This window comes from Aotus nancymaae, unplaced genomic scaffold, assembly GCF_030222135.1.
Source record: "Aotus nancymaae isolate 86718 unplaced genomic scaffold, 86718_ANA_hifiasm-v0.15.2.pri h1tg000011l, whole genome shotgun sequence".
Lineage (NCBI taxonomy): Eukaryota > Metazoa > Chordata > Mammalia > Primates > Aotidae > Aotus > Aotus nancymaae.
This window is the reverse complement of record NW_026988422.1, coordinates 55,171,128-55,191,553: the sequence shown is the minus strand read 5'-3', so window position 1 is coordinate 55,191,553 and position 20,426 is coordinate 55,171,128. Positions and strand designations below refer to the sequence as shown.

Here is a 20,426-nt window from a genome sequence, read left to right as displayed (position 1 = left end):
AGGCAATTCTCCTGCCTCAGCCTCCTGAGTAGCTGGGACTACAGGCACGTGCCACCATGCCCAGCTAATTTGTGTATTTTTAGTAGAGACGGGGTTTCACCTTGTTGACCAGGATGGTCTCGATCTCTTGACCTCGTGATCCACCCGCCTCGACCTCCCAAAGTGCTGGGATTATAGGTATGAGCCACCGCGCCCCGCCAAAACTTTTGATTTTTAAAAAATAAATCAAAACACTGTCAACTTACTACTTAGCAAACACACAAAAAATGACTTTTACCCACTTCATTGCCAGGTACCTACAGGTCTCAATAAGTCTACTGACCCATCATTTTGAGAAAGGGAAGAGAGGAGTATCAAACTGCCATTCTAAATACTGAAATACCGATTTGTGAGACTAGTTAGGAGGAAGCAAAACAGATATAATACAAGTTTCCAGGATTTCCTTTGCCTCCATTGCCCTGTAGAGGTTAAGCAGAGGCTGCAGGCAGCAAGACAGGATTGAATGTCTAAGTGGAGCAACACATGAGAGCTAGAAGACAGGCCACACTTCCTACCTTCTCACAAAGGAAAGTAGCATAGGAAGCATGGACGAAGCTTCTAAAACTGACCCATGAGATCAGAACTGCCTACAAATGACAAGTATTCCACTGCTTTTCACTCTATCCAGGGAAAAAAATTTACTTTCATGAATATATATGTGTCCTCTATAATACTTTCAAAGAACAAGTCTCCTTTTCTAATTTTCTCAATCACAGAAGAGTAGAAAACATTTAGTAGCATTCTGGATAATTTGTGCCAATTTAGATGATTCATGTATTGCTTTTCCAGACTAAATGGTCTATGGCCAGAAAAGTCAACAAGGGTGCAGAGAGCAAGACCTAATTACAGATCTGAGTCAGTGTCTAGAAGTTCCCTCAGCCCAGGGGGCCGTTCCCCACAAAGGCAGCATTTCATCTGGCAGTACAAAAACAAGCCAAGTGTTTGTACCACTTTTCATATATATATATACAAGTCCTTTTGTATGCCTTTAATATAGATGCAATATGCAAGTCCTTTCATACAGAAGAAAGATGACTCCATTCCACAAGAAACAAACAAAAAAGAGTAGTATCAGTTCACTGAACAGATTTTTCAAAAAAAATTTCTGATAGGCTTTTCCCCTTAAAATCCAACTATAACACTCAGGTTTTTTAAAAGAGAAAATGCACACAAAACATATTACACAGCAACAAATGCATTCACAAAGTATAAGAACTTCAAACAATTTCGACAAAAGATGTTATTGTTTTCCTTCTTGTAATATGGATATAATATGTACAAAGGGAAAAAAATCTTTTGAGCTCACTTTTTTCCAAATGTTAAACATTTAAGTAAAAATGGCACCCAGAAAAAAAACCCAGAAATAAACATACTGTTGTAAATTTTTCTCTGATACTTTATCAGTAATTTGGTTCCCAAGTTGAAAGAACTAATGATTTCTGAATGGAACTAACTATTCAGTTTCATGGAAGCCACACTGCAAACAAGAGCAAAGGGTAATATGACTGCTCCAATAGTACAGGAATGAGGTTTTTGAATGCAGAAGTTAAATGACTTAAAATTCATTTCAGCCTGGGCATGGTGGCTCACGTTTGTAATTCCAGCACTCTTGGGGCTGAGGCGGACAGAAAATACAAAAAATTAACCAGGCTTGGTGGTTCATGCCTATAATTCTAGCTAATTGGGAGGCTAAGGTTGGAGGATAACTTGAGCCCAGGAGGTCAAGACTGCAATGAGCTGAGATTGTACCACTGAACTCCCACCTGGGCAACAGAGTGAGACCCTGTCTCAAAAAAACAAAACAAAACAAAACAACAAAAACAAAAGCAAACCAAAAAAAATACATTTCACACAAGAACAAGACGATCCCTAAGATCATCATATAAAATGATCCCTAAGATCCAATATTGGGTCACAAAGAAAATAAGGGCACAACAAAGATTAAGGAGGCTCCCAGATGACTCAGGTATAGTACTGCTTCAAGGTAGAGCTCGACAGCCAGTTCTTAGGAGTAGATCCCTCTTCTATAACTACTGCTACCAGTACAAAGTAACATAGTGACAAACTGACAAATTTAGGGGGGAAAAAAACAAAGAAAAAAAAAACAGAAGTAAATTTTGTAGGCATAATGGCAAATTGTCACAATGCAGAAAAATGATGCCAGAAGCATCACTCGGACTACAGGATGAACAGAGCTATTTAAATGAAACAGCAACCAACACACTCAGAAGAGCTCATTAATAACACAGTTAATCTATCAGTATCCTGCACACTCCACACCTGCACAGGCGTAGAGAGTGAACTCAATGGTAATGGTAGGCCAATTACCAGAGAAAAGTGCTTTGTACTAGTAGATAAGATAGAAAGCTATCAGTATGTTGGTACAAACTCATCAATGATTCAAAATCTAAAACATTCTATCACAGATCACTAGGATGCCTAATAGTAGATCTTTTCACAAATGCCTAAGAATAGATTTATACCCTCTTTCAGTGATCCTGCATTTATTCTAAACTCCCTTATGATTTTGAGTAATAAATGCACATAGCACCTACATTTACCCAAAGTTAAAAAGCATCTACGAATCATAAAATGCGTATGTGGGAAGAGCACAAACAAATGCATGGGAATCATAAAGACCAAAACCAGGATAGTGGTTTCCTGGGGAAAGAGAAAGGGAACTGCTATTAGGGAGAAATATCCTGGGATTTTGAATGCTCAATGGAATTGGTAAACATTTGATTTCTCTATAGAGTGTTGAGGAGAGGTAAAAAAAAAATATGAATTTTGTTTTTCTGCTAATCAAAAGAGAGCTGAGGTAAGGATATTTGTGTTACACCTTATATGCTTTTTATATTTAAAATATTTCTGCTAATTTTTCAAGAACAAAAACAAATAAGGAATTAGAAGAGTATAGACTGTTCTAAGAAAACACAAAGAGCAAGTCTACACTGCCAAATATACACCTACCTATACAAAGGGATGATTTCACCAGTACCTAAGACCCTTTTTAGCATTCACAGCCCAAGTTGGTTGATTAGCAGACAAAACTTTCTGGGATGGGGGGAGAAAGAGACAATCTAAAAGTGATATATTTTATTCTCATGTCTTTGAATATGAAGTCATTACCTGCTAACTGCTAAAACTGAAGAATATGCCAGTCAACACCAACACACTCTGCCAGTTTAATTTAATGGTATTATTTTGCCTTGCTTTGCAATTACTCCCACATTTCCCCAGGGAGAAACTAATGGATTACTAAAAATAAAATGGAGATTAAGTGAATCACTTAGGCTGTTTTGGCTCCTAACTCAAACTGGCTTAAATAAAAAGGAAATGTATTGGCTCAAATGCTTGGATGTCAGGGGAAGGGCAAGCTTCAGGGCTGGTTTCCTTGTGATTCTGGACTCTGTCCTCCACCCTGTGTGGCTTCTCATGCAGTCCAGAAGCCAGAATGCTGCAGCTACACCAGACCTCACACCAGCACACAACAACATCTAGAAGAAAAGAGGCAGCTCTGTTCTAACCATGAGAAGCCTTCTGCCAGAAGATCCAGGCAAACCTACATTGGAACCATGCTGGGTAGAACAGGATTACAGGACCATCTTTGAAACCATCCCCCTGGCCAGGTAAACTCAGCACTCACTGATGTAGCCAGAGTTCATGAGTCAATCATGGACAAGGCAGAAATGAGATTGTTCCTAATCAGGGTGAGCTACAGTCAGTTCCTCAACCCTGTAACAGGAGGAATAGATGAGATGAATGATACGGATCCAACCCTAATGCTCACTCAGTATTATTTACAGGGAATAGCCTTAGCAATACTGTGTGTACCAGAATATGAAATAAATCACTATTACTATATATATAAAGCTATAGATTCAAAAGGCATATAACAAATGAATTCATCTCTTTGAGAAAAGTAGATTTTTTAAAATTCTGTCTCTATGTTTTCATTTCTCCAATCAGAAATTTACAGATAGAAAATCAACACTTTGCAAAGCAGGTAGGTCATATGAAGTATGGCATAGTACTTACCATATTCTTGTGCCATGGCTACCAAAATTTAGACAACAGCATCCACACCAAAAAGATATAACCTGAAATAAAATTAGGGGGGAAAAACCTGTTAAATATAAAGCTGAAACAAAAAGGGGGGAAAATATAATTTTTTTTTTTTTTTGAGACGGAGTCTCATTCTGTCGCCCAGGCTAGAATGCAGTGGCACAATCTCGGCTCACTGCAACCTCTGCCTCCCGGGTTCAAGCGTTTCTCTTGCTCAGCCTCCTGAGTAGCTGGGACTACAGGCGCACGCCACCATGCCCAGCTAACCTCTGTATTTTTAGTAGAGACAGGGTTTCACCATGTTGGCCAGACTGGTCTCAAACTCCTGACCTCAGGCAATCTACCCACCTCAGCTTCCTGAAGTGCTGGGATTACAGACGTGAGCCGCCCCACCCGACCAAAAAATAGAATTATTAAACAGACCTCAAAAATCATGTAGTCTACTCACTACAAGACACAACTAACCTGTTCAATCCAATGCAATTTAAATCTAGATAAATCAGCTTCAATTTCTAAATTCCTCAACTTGAATATCTGGAGAGAGATTTCTCAGGAGAAAAAAACGCAAAACTATGATTCCAGTACTTGACACTGCATCATCTTACTTAGTAAAATCTACGAATATTCAGTGCATCATGGAGTGCTGAACAAACACACCATAGAACCTGAGATTCTTAAGACCCTGGAATTTCTTGTAACAAATTGAAAAGGGAAAGATAACAGCTGGGTACAATGGTTCATGCCTGTAATCCCAGAACTTTGGAAGGTTGAAGTGGGCGAATCACTTGAGGCCAGAGGTTTGAGACCAGCCTGACCAACATGGTAAAAACCCTGTCTCTACTAAAAATACAGAAATTAGCCAAGGGTGGTGGCACACGCCTGTAGTCCCAGCTACTCCGGGGGCCAAGGCATGAAAATCTCTTGAACCTGGGAGGCGAAGGGGGCAAGTGAGCCGAGATTATGCTGCTGCACTCCAGTCTGTACAACAGAGTGAGACTCTGTCTCCAAAAAAAAAAAAAAAAAGGCGAGGCGGGGTGGAATTAAGAACTTTGTCCTTATCCAAACCCCAGGTCAAATAACTATATAACAAACCACACTTTCAATTAAGAGGGACTGAAAAACATAAAAGTCTAACTAAGCTTTAAGACAATGAAGTTTACAGGTAGTATTACGACAAGGCTGAGGACTGTCCATATATCCACAAATATACTGTCTAACATCACCTTAGTGTGTGTGAGATTCAGCCATGTTGTTGTACTCATTACGGTTAATAAAATTTTTTATTTTTAAAGCATTAAAAGAATAAAAGTGGAAGCCTCAAAACAGAAGGAAATACCTGCTATACATATATCTACCAAAGGACTGATTCAGAACACATAAAGAACTCCTTACAAATTAACAAGAGGGCTGTGCACAGTAGCTCATGTCTGTAATCCCAGCACTTTGGGAGGCTGAGGCAGGTGGATAACTTTAGCCCAGGAACTTGAGAACAGCCTGGGCAACATAGCAAGACCCTGTCACTACAAAAAAATTAAAAATAAAAATAAAAAATTCAATATCTTCCTTGGTTTAAAAAAATCAAAAATTAGCCAGGCATGGTGGTGTGTGCCTATAGTCCCAGGGAAGCTGAAGCAGGTTGATCGCTTGAGCCCAGGAGTCCAAGGCTACAGTGAGCTGTGACCGCATCACCACATACCAGCCAGAGCAAGACTCCATCTCTGGGGGAAAAAAAAAGAAAAAGAAGAAGAAAAAGACAGGCCACCCAAACAGAATATAAAAATGGCTAATAAACATATAAAAAGGTGTTCAACTTCGTGCATCACCATGGAAATACAAAGTAAATTACAATGAGATAAAATTACATAATGATGAAAATGGCTAAAATTTTAAAATCTGACACCACCAAGCCTTAGAATGTGCAGCAGTTCAACTCTCACACAATGGTGAAGGGAATATAAACTGTGAAGCTGTTTGGCAGTATCCAATAAAGCAGAATATAAACATGCTCTGCAACCCAGCAATTCCACTCCTAGGTAAATGCCTACTGAGAATGTGGATACACAGGTCCCCAAAACACAATAATTTTCCAATAAGTATTAGTTGTAATAGCCAAAACCCAGTAACAAATTGTGGAATACTAATCCAATGGAACACTATACAGCAGGAATCAGGTTTGTTTTTTTTTTTCCATAAAGGGCCAAATAGTAAATATTTCAGATTTTGCAGGCCATAAAGTCTCTGTCGCTGTCAAATCTGTTCAAACCTGCCTTTGGAGTACAAAAGCAGCCATAGACATTATGGGCTTGGCTAGGTTCCAATAAAACTTTATTTACAAAAACAGCCAGTCCACCAGCCTTAGTTTTGCCTGCTACACAGCAATGAATAAAACTGAACCATAACTAATGCAACAACACTGATAAATCTCACAAACATAATGTTGAAACAAAGAAGCCAGACACATGAAAGAATATACTATATGATTCTGTTTTATAAAGGTCAATAACAGGCAAAACTATGTAAGTCAGAATAATAGTTTCCACTGAGTGTAGGATGTAGGACAAAGTAGAGACTGGGAGAAGGAAAAGGGGAGAATTTTTCCCTGATTTGAGTGGTAGTTTCACAGTTATATTCAATTTGGAAAATTTCATTAAGGTATAAATTTATAATGTACTTGTCTTCATTCTAAATAAAAAAGTAAAACATTTTAGTAAGTATTATGAAGAATACAGGACACATTACTAAGTGGATGCTTTCTCATAGTGTGCTATACTCAGGTATCAAACGCTGAAGCAATGCAAGCCTTGTGCCCTCACAAAGCAAGTTCCTGAAGCTCTCCCTTCACATTTACAGTGTGATGTCTACATTGCAGCTAAACCCCTCTTCCAAATTTCATGTAGGACTTGAGAATGAGCTAGGATTAGACGGCATACACAGGAGTGGCAGTAGGTAAATCGATAAAGAGGGAGGAAGAAAATAACAGATGGGTGAAGAGACTGGTAGAAATAATGCCCTGCATTTTAGAATAATCTGCTAAGTAAGCAATATAGAATTTAAAAAGTAACATAAAAAGCTTAGAAACACAATTTGGAAGGTCACTGAACTTGCCTTTTGGACGAAAATAAAGACAATTTAAAAGCTTACTGAGGCCCTTAAAAGGCAGATGAAGGGATTTATTTCTGGTACAACAATTTCTTCCAATCTAACAGATTAAATAGGCAGGAAGTTTCAACTTTCCAAGTGAAGAAGCAAACCTGGCAATGATACAGTCTTGACTTTCTAAGCCTACATGTTTTCATATTATAAGGATTCATGTTCCATTGTATGAGTTTATGTCATTAGCGAAATGAAAAGAGAAGAAATAAAGAAAAGACGGTGAAAATAATTGAAATCTAGTCACTATACTGAATAACAAACAAGTGCAAGAACTGGACTATAGGCTGGGAATGCAAAGACAAAGTCCCTGTCTTAGAGGAGCTCACAGCATAGAGACACTGACAAGCCTATGTATCAAAAATTTAAATTAAAAGTCATAAAAGTCAGCTGGGCTACATGGGAAACCCCATCTCTACAAAAAATACAAAAATTAGCCAGGTGTGGTAGTGTGAGCCTGTAGTCCCAGCTACTCAGGAGGCTGGGGTAAGAGGATAGCTTGAGCCTGGGAGGTTGAGGCTGCAATGAGCCACGATCATGCTACTTCACTCTAGCCTGGGTGACAGAGTGAGATTATTAAATGCAGGGAGACTAAGAGGCAAGTGAAAAGAAAATAAGGAAAGACCTCTTCCCATAAAGGTAGGAGTGGAAGTAAGTTTTGAATGATTACAGATAGGCAAGGTTAGGAGAAAAGCAGCATCATTCCAGGCAGAGGGAGAGAATGTATGCATGGAGACATGAATGAGTCTGTCACATCTGAGGTATAACGAAAAATCTGAGACAGCCAGAATATGATGTACAAGGACAAGCTAAAACTGAGATGTGTCCAGGTGAGGTGGCTCATGCTTGTAACTCTAGCACTTTGGGAGGCCGAGGCAGGAGGATACTTGAGCCTAGGAGTTTAGTTTGAGAACAGCCTTGGCAACACAGTGAGACCTTGCTTGTATTTAAAAATAAATAAACAAATAAGTAAAACTGAGAAGATGAAGGGGCTTGTCAATCACATTGAAGTTTGAATTTTATCTTACAAGCATTATGGAACCATGGGAGTGGGAACTGGGAAATGAAAATGGAATACAAGGACTAGAAGGGAAAGTGCCATGTCTCAAAATATATCTTTTTGCATAGTTTTGATATTCAGAACCATGGTAATGTTTCACATAATAAAAATATCAAATAATTAACATCAACCAATAGATGAGGGGAACCTAAAGTGAAACATAAACAGTAACAACTAAACTACATTAGGAATATATAACATAACCACATAACCACCCTGAAAGGAATGCAGAAGAACTAACCACTGTGGAAACTAGTATCTTGACTATAGACATTGAGGCTAGAGACAAAACAAACACAGAAAGGAGAAAGGCTAGAATGAACTCCAGGGTGTTAGATTTGAATCAGAGGTATCACTATGAAATTATGGTTTTTAACATGTATTTCAATAGGCAGACAGGAACAGACAAATGCAGATATGTGTAAACATACATATATTCATTTCCTAGCTCTGTCCTCTGAGAGAGCCTAAGGGTAATTACATCTTAATAGCACAATTAGCACCCAGACGGTGGTTTATAAACATCATCCTTCAATAAAAAGAACGAGGACTATTTGGAGAGATGTCTGGCTGCAAAACTGGGACAGGAAAAATACCAGGTGAGCCTGAAATATCTTGTAGTGCCAAGAAGTAAGAAGTCCTCAAAAAAGATGGGGTATTCTTAAAAGGAAGTGGAACCAAACTGAAGAGGCCAAATCTGGGACAATTTAATGGATTATAACCTATAGGATAAAACAAACATCCACAAGTCCATAGTGATAAAAAATAAATAAGTGAATGTATAAGTACATGGAAGAGAAGGCCAAGCTCTTTTTTATAGAATTTCAGTGGAAACACGTAAAAAGAATAATGGAAGCAGAAAAACCACCATTTGACAAACACCACAGATTAAAGGAAATAAGGAAATATAACAACTAAATGCAATGTTTGATCCTGGATTGGGACACGGTCCAGACAAAAGACATTATTGGAATAGCTGACAAAAAACAAATGCAGTGTAGAGATTAGTTAATAGTATCCTATCAATGTTAATTACCTGATTTTGATAATTTTACTGTAGTTATATAAGATATTGACATTTGGGGAAGGTGGACAAATAGTAGATGAAAGTTGTTTGATGTATCTTTTTTTAAAAAATTCTGAGATTGTGTTAAAATGAAAAGCGAAAAAAGAAAAATATAGACAGCCAAAAGATTCTGAGTCATAACCTTCATCTAAAGTCTAGTTTCAGGCTTTTTTCTCTCTATGCCAAATATTAAAGTGTGATATTTACAAAAAAAAATAAATGCACATATGTATAAATGAGAAGTTTGAAAATATGAGCAAATAAGGGACTGTAAATAACCAAACAGTATGGAAAAAGAAACAAACAGTAGAGAAATTTAAAACGTGATAACTGAACTTTAAAACGCAAACCTTAAAAAGAGAGATTAAGGCCAGGCACAGTGGCTCACACCTGTAATCGCAGCACTTTGGGAGGCTGAGGCAGGTGGATCACCTGAGGTCAGGAGTTTAAGACTAGCCTGGTGAAATCTCACCTCTACTAAAAATACAAAAATTAGCTGGGTGTGGTGGCGGTAGTCTGTAATCCCAACTACTCGGGGGGCTGAGGCAGGAGACTCGCTTACACTCAAGAGGCGGAGGTTGCAGTGAGCCGAGATTGTGCCACTGCACTCCAGCCTGGGCAACAAAGCAAGAAGAGAGATTAAGAAGCATAGATGACAGAGTGAATAGACCTAACATTTGCCTAAAAGGAGTGCAACTTGAGCATTCCAAATCAGAAAATCTGAAATCTGAAATGGTCCAAACTTTTTGAGTACTGACGCAACACATGACGCTCAAAGGAAACGTTCACTACAGTATTTCAGGTTTTCAGATTTTCCGACAGGGATGCTCAACTGCAAAGTATAGTACAAATATTCCAAAATCTGAAAAAACCTGAAATCTAAAACACTTCTGGTCTCAAGCATTTCAGATCAAGGACACTCAAACTGTACTAGACGAACATAATGGAGAAACTCTCTGGTACAAATGACGCCAATCCTTGAATCCAGATAGGCCGGCAAACAAGAAGCAAGTGAAAAATCAATACCAAGAGACCTAAGAGGAAAACTACAGGCCACTAAATAAAAAGCAATCTTAAAAGCAGTAGAAAGAAAAGAAAATCGCCTACAAATGTATACCAATTAAGGTGATGGCTTATTTCCCAGCAGCAACAATGGAAGCCACAAAAGAGAGAGAACTATTATTTTGAATAAACTAAGAGAACTATCAACCCAGAATTACATAGCTAGAGAGAACTCCTTCTAGAACAATAAACATTTTCAGGCAAACAAAACCAAGATTTTACCATCAATAGACACATTTTTCCACAGCAGAAAAATGATCCCAGATGACAGACCTATAAGGCAGATGAAGGGTGATACCACACAAAAGATGACAACCAAATAAAGGGCTAACAGTCAGATGAAAGATGACTGACCCCATTCGTCATCAGAAATAAATCACAAGGTGGTGCCACTACATACCCATTAGAATGGCTGAAATTAAACCATGTCACTAAGAATGTGGAGTAAATGGGACTCTCTTATACCTTTGGTAGCAGCATTAACTGATACGGCTCCTTCGGAAAATTGGCAGCATCTATTAAAGTTGAACAAATGAATATGTTATAACTCAGCAATTTCACACCTAGGTAGACAGCCAGCATAAATGGACACATATTTGTAGCAAAAGATACTAATGGGGTTCAACATACGCTACTCCAAAATATGGCATTCTTAGCATTTGAGAAAACCACAGAAGCAACTTTCTCCTGTCCTTCTACTATGAAGTAGGCCATAAAAGAATTCTCTAGCCTTCCTCCAAAGTAGGTCATAAGACCTTCATTCCATAGGTATCCTCCTTATACCTATAGGAAAAGAATGCCCTTATCTCTGAAGACACAGGGACACGGAGCAGCTGGACAAATAGGTCTAGTTTATTACCACTATATCATACCCGACCTTGTCCAATCATCCTTCTGCATAACTGCCCAATCATCATCAAATTTAGCATAAAGACACAGAGATGTCCCTGCTTCTTTGGATCTTCATTCTTGAAGACTCCTGTGTCATGTAAAATTTATATTAATAAATTTGTATGCTTCTCTCTTGTTAATCTGTCTTTTGTCATAGGATGTCAGCCATGTACCTAGCCATTGGTAAGAAACAGAAATCTTTCTCCCCTACAGCATAAATAAGGATGTTCATAGCAATGCAATTCATAACAGCCAAAAACACTGCAGTGTACATCCACAGCAGAAAGAAAAGATAGGCTGGGCACAGTGGCTGATACCTGTAATCCCAGCACTTTGGGAGGCTGAGGCAGGCAGACTGCATGAGTCCAGGAGTTCGAGACCAGCCTGGGCAACATGGCGAAACTCCATCACTACAAAAAATTTTTTAAATTAGCAAAACATTCCTGTAGTCCCAGCTACTCAGGGGGCTGAGGTGGGAGGATCACCTGAGCCTGGGAGATGGAGGTTGCAGTGAGCTGAGATTGCACCACTGCACTCCGGCCTAGGTGACAGAAAGAGGCCCAGTCTCAAAAATACATAATAAGAAAGAAAAAAATAGTAATTGAGGAGTTCCATATAACAGAATGCTGTAACAATAAAAGTAATAAAATATTGCTACTTGCAACATGAATCATCATGAATGTAATGCTGAAAGAAAAAAGCCATATACAAAAGTATATACTACCTAATTCCATTTACATAAAGTTCAATGCCAGGCAAAACTAATCACTGCTATAACTAGTAAGAGTCCCATCAGGGGCTTCTAGAAATGACACTTCATTTTCTTGATCTTAGGGCTGGTTTCTTGGATGAGTCCAATTTTTGAAATTCATTGACCTATCCATTTAAGATCTGTGTTCTTTCTGTGTGCATATCATACTTCAATAACATTTATTTAAAAATAGAATAAATAATAAGCAAAAACACTAGCAAGAATATCACAGAAAGAATACTGTGTTCTCATGGCATCCTATCAGTGACAAACAATTTTGACTTGTATTCTTACCAATGATGTTCGCTCTGATTAACTGATTAAGGTGGTATCTGCCAGGCTTCCACCACTGTAGAGTTACTTATTCTTTCCCTGTTTGTAATTAGTATTTCATAAAAAGGTAATCTCAAACTATATAAACATCTGGTTCCTCATCAAGCTTTCAATTAATGCATTTCTTTTTTTTTTTTTTGAGACAGAGTCTCGTTCTGTCGCCAGGCTGGAGTGCAGTGGTACAATCTCTGCTCACTGGAACCTCCACCTCCTGAGTAGCTGTAACTACAAGTGGGCACCACTACACCCAGCTAATTTTTGTATTTTTTAGTGGAGACAGGGTTTCACCATGTTGGCCAAGATGGTCTCGATCTCTTGACCCTGTGATCCGCCCGCCTCGGCCTCCCAACGTGCTGAGACAGGCATGAGCCACCCTGCCCAGCTTCTGCATTTCATTATTTAAAAAAAAAAAATTTTTTTTTTTAATTTTTTTGAGACAGGGTCCTTGCTCTCTCACCCAAGCTTGAGTGCAGTGGTACAATCACAGTTCACTGCAGCCTTGATCTCCTGGGCTCAAGCAATCCTCCTGTCCTCAGCTGCTAAGACTACAGGTGTGTGCCACCACACTTAGCTAATCATTTATTCATTCTTACATTTATGTTATTCATTAATTCATTAAGTGGGTTATAATCCATTATTATTATTGTTTACTATAATTAATCACTACTATAATCAATCAATCCATCTTTTTTTTTTCTTAAGAGACTAAGTCTCACTCTGTCACCCAGGCTGGAGTGCAGTGGTGTGATCATAATTCACTCAAACTCCTGGGCTCAAGCAATAATCCTGTCTCAGTCTCCTGAGCAGCTGGGACTACAGGTGTGTGACATCATATCTGGCTATTTTTTTTTAATTCACTTATTTAGAGACAGGGTTTCACTATGTTGCCCAGGCTGGTCTCAAACTCCTAGCCTCAAACAATTTTCCAGCCTTAACCTCCCAAGTAGCTGGGATTACAAGCATGAGGCACTGTATCTGGCAATCGCTATCACTATTTGTTTGGTAGCACAACCTTCCCAGATTTGGCCAGTAGAAACCCCTTCGAGATGGATTCTAGGTCATTTTGACATTACCAGATCATTTATTTAAAAATCATTTCCTCATTTTCTGAAACTACATGTTTCAGTCTCATTTCTCCAAGGAGTACTGGTTCCTTTTATTAGAGAATTGTATTTAGAAATCAAGATTCGGGTACCAGGTATGTTCACTGTTATTGGGAGATACTTCTAGGCACTGTCAATGGGCAGTGCTAGGGAATATAAATGCATATGTGTTATACATCTACATCCACAGGATTCTATTGGGAGGGTTTTTTTTTTAAAGGTAGGGTCTTACTCTGTTGCCCAGGCTGCAGTGCAGTGGTGCGATCACAGCTCACTACTGCAGCATGAACCTCCTGATACTCCCACCACAGCCTCCCGAGCAGCTGGGACTACAGGCGCACGCCACCACAACCGGGTAATTTTTCTAGATTTTGTAGGGATGGAGTGATACAGTTTGGCTGTGTCCCCACCTAAATCTCAAGTTGAATTGTATCTCCCAGAATTCCACATTACGGGAGGGACCCAGGGGAAGGTAACTGAATCATAGGGGCCCGTCTTTCCCAAGGTATTCTCATAATAGTAAATAAGTCTCATGAGATCTGATGGGCTTGTCAGGGGTTTCTGTTTTTGTTTCTTCCTCATTTTTTCTTGCCACCACCATGTAAGAAGTACCTTTTGTCTCCTGCCTTGATTCTGAGGCCTCCCCAGCCATGTGGAACTGTAAGTCCAATTAAACCTCTTTTTTTTTCCCCAGTCTTGGATATGTCTTCATCAGCAGCATAAAAATGAACTAATACACAGTGTTTTGCCATGTTGCCCAGGCTGGTACCAAACTCCTGGGCTCAAGCAATCTGCCTGCCTCAGCCTCCCAAAGTGCTGGGATTACAGGCGTGAACCACTACATCCAGCAGGATACTTTTTTAAAAAAAAACTCAACAAATTCCAATCAATGGTGCCAATACTAGTAACAAAAAGCAGACAAAAAGAAAAAACTTGACAAGCTGACTGTATATGAAGTTCACATGAAAAATCAAAAGCCAAAGAAGAATCAAGATACCACACATGAACACAACACTAATGAGAGGATCTGCCATACAAACTATTAATTATAACACAGTAAGACTTGCAGATTAATAGAGAAAGACTGAATTATTTAATAATGGTACTTGTAAACGTGTTATGCATGTGGAGGGAAATTATACTACATTCCTGTTCTACTCTCTATATAAAAACAAACTTAAAGACTTGCATGTAAAAAATAAAATACAAAACTTTTTTTTTTTTTTTTTTTTTGAGATGGTCTCCCTTTGTTGCCCAGGCTGGAGTACAGTGGTGTGATCTTGGCTCACTACAACCTCCACCTCCCAGGCTCAAGTAATCCTCCCACCTCAGCCTCCCAAGTAGCTGGGACTATAGGTGTGAGCCATCACACACGGCTAATTTTTGTATTTTTTGTAAAAATGAGGTTTCACTATGTTGCCCAGGCTGGTCTCCAACTCCTCAGCTCAAGCAATTCAGCCTCCCAAAGTGCTCGGATTACAGGCCTGAGCCACTATGTCCGGCCAACCACTGTACCTGGCCTCATTCTACATTAAAATAAAAAACTTCTGTTCATTAAAGGATACCATCAAGAAAATAAAAAGATAAGTCACAAATTAGAAATCATATCATCAACAAAATATAAGTATCTAGAATGTATAACTCTTAAAAATGTGTAAGACAAACAATCCAAGAGAAAAATAGATAAAAGTTAGAAAAGAAAACACAAAAAGTCCTTAAATACAAAAAATGATGCTCAGTTTCCTTTCTTAGTAATTAGGAAAACATAAATTCAAAGCACCTTTACACATCTACTAGCTTCACTAAATTTAAAAAGTCAAACAATGTCAAGAATGTGGCAAAGATGTGAGGCAATGGAAAACATTCAGATGCTCTGGTGGGAATGTACATTAGTACAATCACTTTGAAAGACAGTCAAGATGTTAGGTAGACAGATGGTATGGCATATCCTACCATCCAGCAATTTCACTCTTAAATTTATGTTCACTGAGAGATGTGTCGCCCGGAGACACATATAATTGTTCATAACCACAGAAAACTGCAAACAACTCAAATTCCAATAGTAAAATAAGAAAACAGAATGTGGTTTTGTTTGTAGGAAAATCAGTGAACTATGATGTTAAATGCATCAAACAGAAAAACTCAAGAAGACAATGTCCCTCAGTATTTCTGCAGAAAGAAATTTGTAATAAACCAAAAAAAAGTTTTTTTTAATTACATTACAAACTTACTTTAGGCTGGGTCAGTATCACTTAATAGTCATTAAAACCTTCCCAAAAGTTTTGTACTAGGTATTTTAGATGTTTCCAAAACATATACAATTTAAGTCCACCAAGATATAATGATGTGGTCCCCAGTTTTAAAAATGATAGTGAATTCATGGCACACACTAAACAAAATAAAACAAAACCATAGATGTTATTTTTATTTACAGAAGGTACTTACATTCCCAAAGTTCAATTAAAACACTTCAGAAAGCACCATTCACACTGGTTTTTCAAAAGAAAAAAAAAAGGGTTTTTTTTTGTTTTGTTTTGTTTTGTTTTGTTTTGTTTTTGAGACAAAGTCTCATTCTGTTGCCCAGGCTGGAGTGTAGTGGTGAGATCTTGGCTCACTGCAACTTCTGCTTCCCGGGTTCAAGCAATTCTCCCACCTCAGCTTCCTGAGTGGCTGGGATTATAGGGGCCCGCCATCACATTCGGCTAGCTTTTGTATTTTTAGTAGAGATGTGGTTTTGCCATGTTGGCCAGGCTGGTCTTGAGCTCCTGACCTCAAGTGATCCACCCACCTTGGCCTGCCAAAGTGCTGGGATTACAGGCATGAGCTACCACACCCAGCCAAAAAAAGGTATTTAAAAAAAATTAAGTCTCACATTTATAATCCCAACTATTTGGGAGGCTCAGGCAGGAGGATTGCTTTAGCCCAGGCTGGGCAATACAGGGAGACCTAATCTCTACAAAAAATTTAAAAATCAGCCAAATATGGCATCACATTCCTGTAGTCCCAGCTACTCAGGAGGCTGAGGTGGGAGGATTACTTGGGCCCACGAGGTCAAGGCTGCAGTGAGCTTTGATGATGTCACTTAACTCCAGCCTGGGCAACAGAGCAAGACCCTGTCTCAATACCAACAACAACAAAGTTAAAACAAAAATCCTGCTATTTTATTAGTTAGCTACAAGGACACATGAGATTGTTTCTCTTGGGCTCAGACCAAGTAGACTATGAATTTGTTTAAACATATACATATTTAAGAACAGCATATTTCAACCAAAAAAATTAAACTCTTCAAGTCAATATAACTGGATTTTAAAACAAAACCAAAAGCCACCTTGCATGAGCAGAATGCTTAGAGTTCCATGCATGATGCCTCTGATTTCAATCAGCACTGGTGTCACCACTGCCAAGCTGATCTGACCCAAGTTAGAGTGAGGTGCACTTACAGGCCTAGTAACCACCCTTAAAGCAAAGGGTTCTTTACACCACTTAAAGTTAACATATTTTAACAGTTTGAAAACATCATAAAGTACATAGTTGAATTTGGCATCAAAGATAACTATCTACTTTTCTTGGGTTTAAATGTTATATAATAGGCCAGACACGGTGGTTCACGCCTGTAATCCCAGCACTTTGGGAGGCCAAGGCAGGTGGATCACTTGAGGTCAGGAGCTCAAGACTGCCTGGCCCACATGGCAAAACCTTGTCTGTACTAAACAAAAAAAAAATTAGCTGGGCGCAGTGCCATGTGCGTGTAATACAAGTTACTTGGGAGGCTGAGACAGGAGAATGGCTTGAATCCAGGAGGTGGAGGTTGCCGAGATCATGCCATTGCACTAGAGACTTGGCAACACAGTAAGACTTCATCTCAAAAAAACCAATGTTATCTAATAATGTTAAGAATTTAGAATATTAGGGACCATACTTTATATGGGTAACAGTATGTACAAAATCTTTAAAACAGATGGTAAGTTACATAGAGACATCAAGCGACAGTTCTAGCTGATTCAGCTCTAATTCACTGTTTACTTTCTAACAGCACTATTTCAAAAAGAGCAATTCCATAGCCCATAGAAGAGATTTTCATTTTAAGTAGAGGTGACATCTTTACTTATGTAAAAAGCAATTATACAGGTTAACAGAAGAAATGAATTGCTACAGAATACACTAGAGATGTGTTTCAGCAAACCATTAGTTTTCATTCTCAAGGGTATGTACTAAGTGTATCAGCTTAACAATCATTGAATTTATTAAGCCATAATTTTGCTACACGAATTCTCCATTCTCTCCTTCAGAGCACTCTGAATAAATCAGAAAGCAATGTTTGCTTTCCTCTCTACGGTAACAACTGTGTATTTGGCCTGAATTCTAAATAACCAGGTTCTTTATAAAATTTTTGGAATTTAGCCAATATACAGATCTTTTCACTAAACATAAGCATGAAGGAAATAGGATCAAATCATAACTTTCATATTTAACTACTCAAAATGGGGGAAGACAGCCTCCTCAGACAAGTAGGAGAAACATGCACAGAACTCCCCATCACCATACATGCTCTCCTATCACTACAAACAGAATTGTTTTTGAGAACCTGAGGCATAAACATTCACTGGATGTTTGTTGGTATCAGTATCTACAGTCTAAAATCTATTGGTGTAATACTTAGCACACAGTGTCTTTTACACTGATTAAGAGCACACTAGGTGTGATGGTTAGTTTTCCATGTAATGTGGGGTGTCTACAGCACTTAGTTATTTAATAGAACACTAATCTTGGTGTTGCTGTGAAGGTATTCTGTAGAGGGAGCTAACATCTACTATCAATTGCTTTAAGTAAAGAAGATTATCCTCCACAACGTGGGTGGGCCTCATCCAGTCAGGTGAAAGTATCAGAGGGGGCAGTTAGTCAGACATATACAGGGCAGGAGTGGGCCCCCACACCCACCAGTAAAGTTAGGCAACCATCAGGTGGTGGTCTGGCAGTTGTCACACTGCCTTACTAGAATATTAATAGGTCACAGGCAGCACCAGGGAAAGGAAGTCTCCCTACAGACGGGAAACATCTGAAACTGGTATCAGCAGCTTCCTAGTAAGTTCTCAAGGGTTGGGCGAATAACCACAAGCATGCACATTAAGAGGCAAAATGGCAGAGGATGACCTTCCAGGGACATTCTGCTGGTAAGGGAAGTGCAACTCCAGTAAACACACTGCACATGCTCCCCTCCCAAGCACTAACAGGCCACTGTGCATACAGACAACCCACCGCAAGGGAAGAATCAGAGGAGAACAGACACCAGACCCTGGAAGTATGCCACCATATAAAACCCAAGTCAAAAGGTCAAACCCTGCACTTGTCCTTCAAGTCGCCCTCAGTATCTCTGCAGATGCTGGGCCGCTTCCAAGTGTACTTTCCTTCCTTATGTTCCTGCTCTAAAACTTGCCTGGGTATCTTCTTCTGCCTTATGCCCCTCAGTAAAATTCTTTCTTCTGAGGAGGCAAAAATTGAGGTTGCTGCAGACCTGCATGGATTCACCACCGGTAACAAAAAGCCTTAAGAGCAACAGCAGCAGACTGACTCCCAAGGAAGAAATTCTGCATCATGACCGCAGCATCATCTGCCTGAGTTTCTAGCCTGCCCTACAGATTTCTGACTTGCCATCCCCCAACTGAGTAAGCCAATTTCTTTCTTAAAATAAGTCAGTCAGGCCAGTCTCACAGGCTTACTCCTGTAACCCCTGTCTTTTGGGAAGCCTAAGTGGATCACTAGAGCTCTGGTGTTTGAGACCAACCTAGGAAGACAGCAAGACCCCATTTCTACAGAAAAATTTAAAAATTACCTAGGCACAATGGTACGTGCCTTTAGTCCCAGATACTTGGGAGGCTGAGGCAAGAGACTGAAACCTTTGATCCCAGGAGTTTGAGGTTACAGTGAGCTATGACTGCACCACTGCACTCAAAACGGGCAACAGAGTGAGACCTTGCCCCTAAAACAAAACAAAAATCCCTCAATATCAATTTCAGTGTCTCTGTCTTTACACATACAAATATATTTGTATTTATAAACACATACACTCTGGAGAACCTTAACTGATACACTAGGTAAAAAGAAACACTATGTTTCTTCTATGTACCACCAACAAATTCCAACATCAAATCATCAACTAGGATATGGGGAGTTCCACAACAACCAAGTGTCTGATTCTTGGCAGACGCCAAGACACCAACCAGATGTCATGCAGTTCAATTCTATGGTGACACTGTCTACCTGCAGTTAGTTGCTGATGAAGAATGCCAAACTCTGTAAAATACTTGAAAAGATTTATTCTGAAACAAATATGAGTGACTATGGCCTGAGGCACAGTCTCAAGAGGTCTCGAGAATATGTGCCCAAGGTGGTTGGGTTTCGGCTTAATTTTAGGGAGACATGAGACATCAATAATAGATGTGAGGTATACACATTGGTTCGATCTGGAAAGGTGGGACAACTTTAGGGGGCAGCAGGAGGTGGGTCTCAGGTGGATTCAAAGTCTAATTGGCAATTGGTTGAAGTAGTTATTAACTAAAGACCTGGAATAAATAGAAAGGAGTATTTGCGTTAAGATAAGGGGTTGTGGAGAAAAAGGTTCTTAACACATAGATGAAGTCTCACAGGTGACCGCCCAGAGAGACAACAGATGGTCAGACCTTTAAAAGGTGCTAGACTCTCAGCTAATGACTTCAGGACTGGAAGGGCCTGGAAGGGGAAAGATCTAGTTAACAGAGATTCTTTATAGATGCACATTCCCACCCCACCCCCACCACACACACAGAAGATGGCTTTGCAGGGCCACTTCAAAATATGGCAAAGAACATACTTTAAGGTAAAATATTTTCATTTCCTTATTTCCTGTGATGTTATGCCAGAGTCAGGCTG

General features: G+C 39.2%; 1 protein-coding gene across 11 annotated transcripts in view; it reads right to left on the bottom strand.

Annotated features, from left to right (window-relative positions):
- Nucleotides 1-20,426, bottom strand: part of SIPA1L1 (signal induced proliferation associated 1 like 1) — a 385,273-nt gene that overhangs the window by 200,698 nt on the left and 164,149 nt on the right. For 9 of the 11 annotated variants that reach the window (XM_064374995.1, XM_064374996.1, XM_064374998.1 and 6 more), the window contains one exon: nucleotides 4,078-4,139. The exons of 1 other annotated variant lie outside the window; for it this stretch is intronic. The gene's annotated coding sequence lies outside the window, so the exon portion shown is untranslated. Of the gene's footprint in view, nucleotides 1-4,077; nucleotides 4,140-10,907; nucleotides 10,958-20,426 lie in introns of all 11 variants that reach the window. One more of the 11 variants, XM_064374993.1, reaches the window with a different exon arrangement.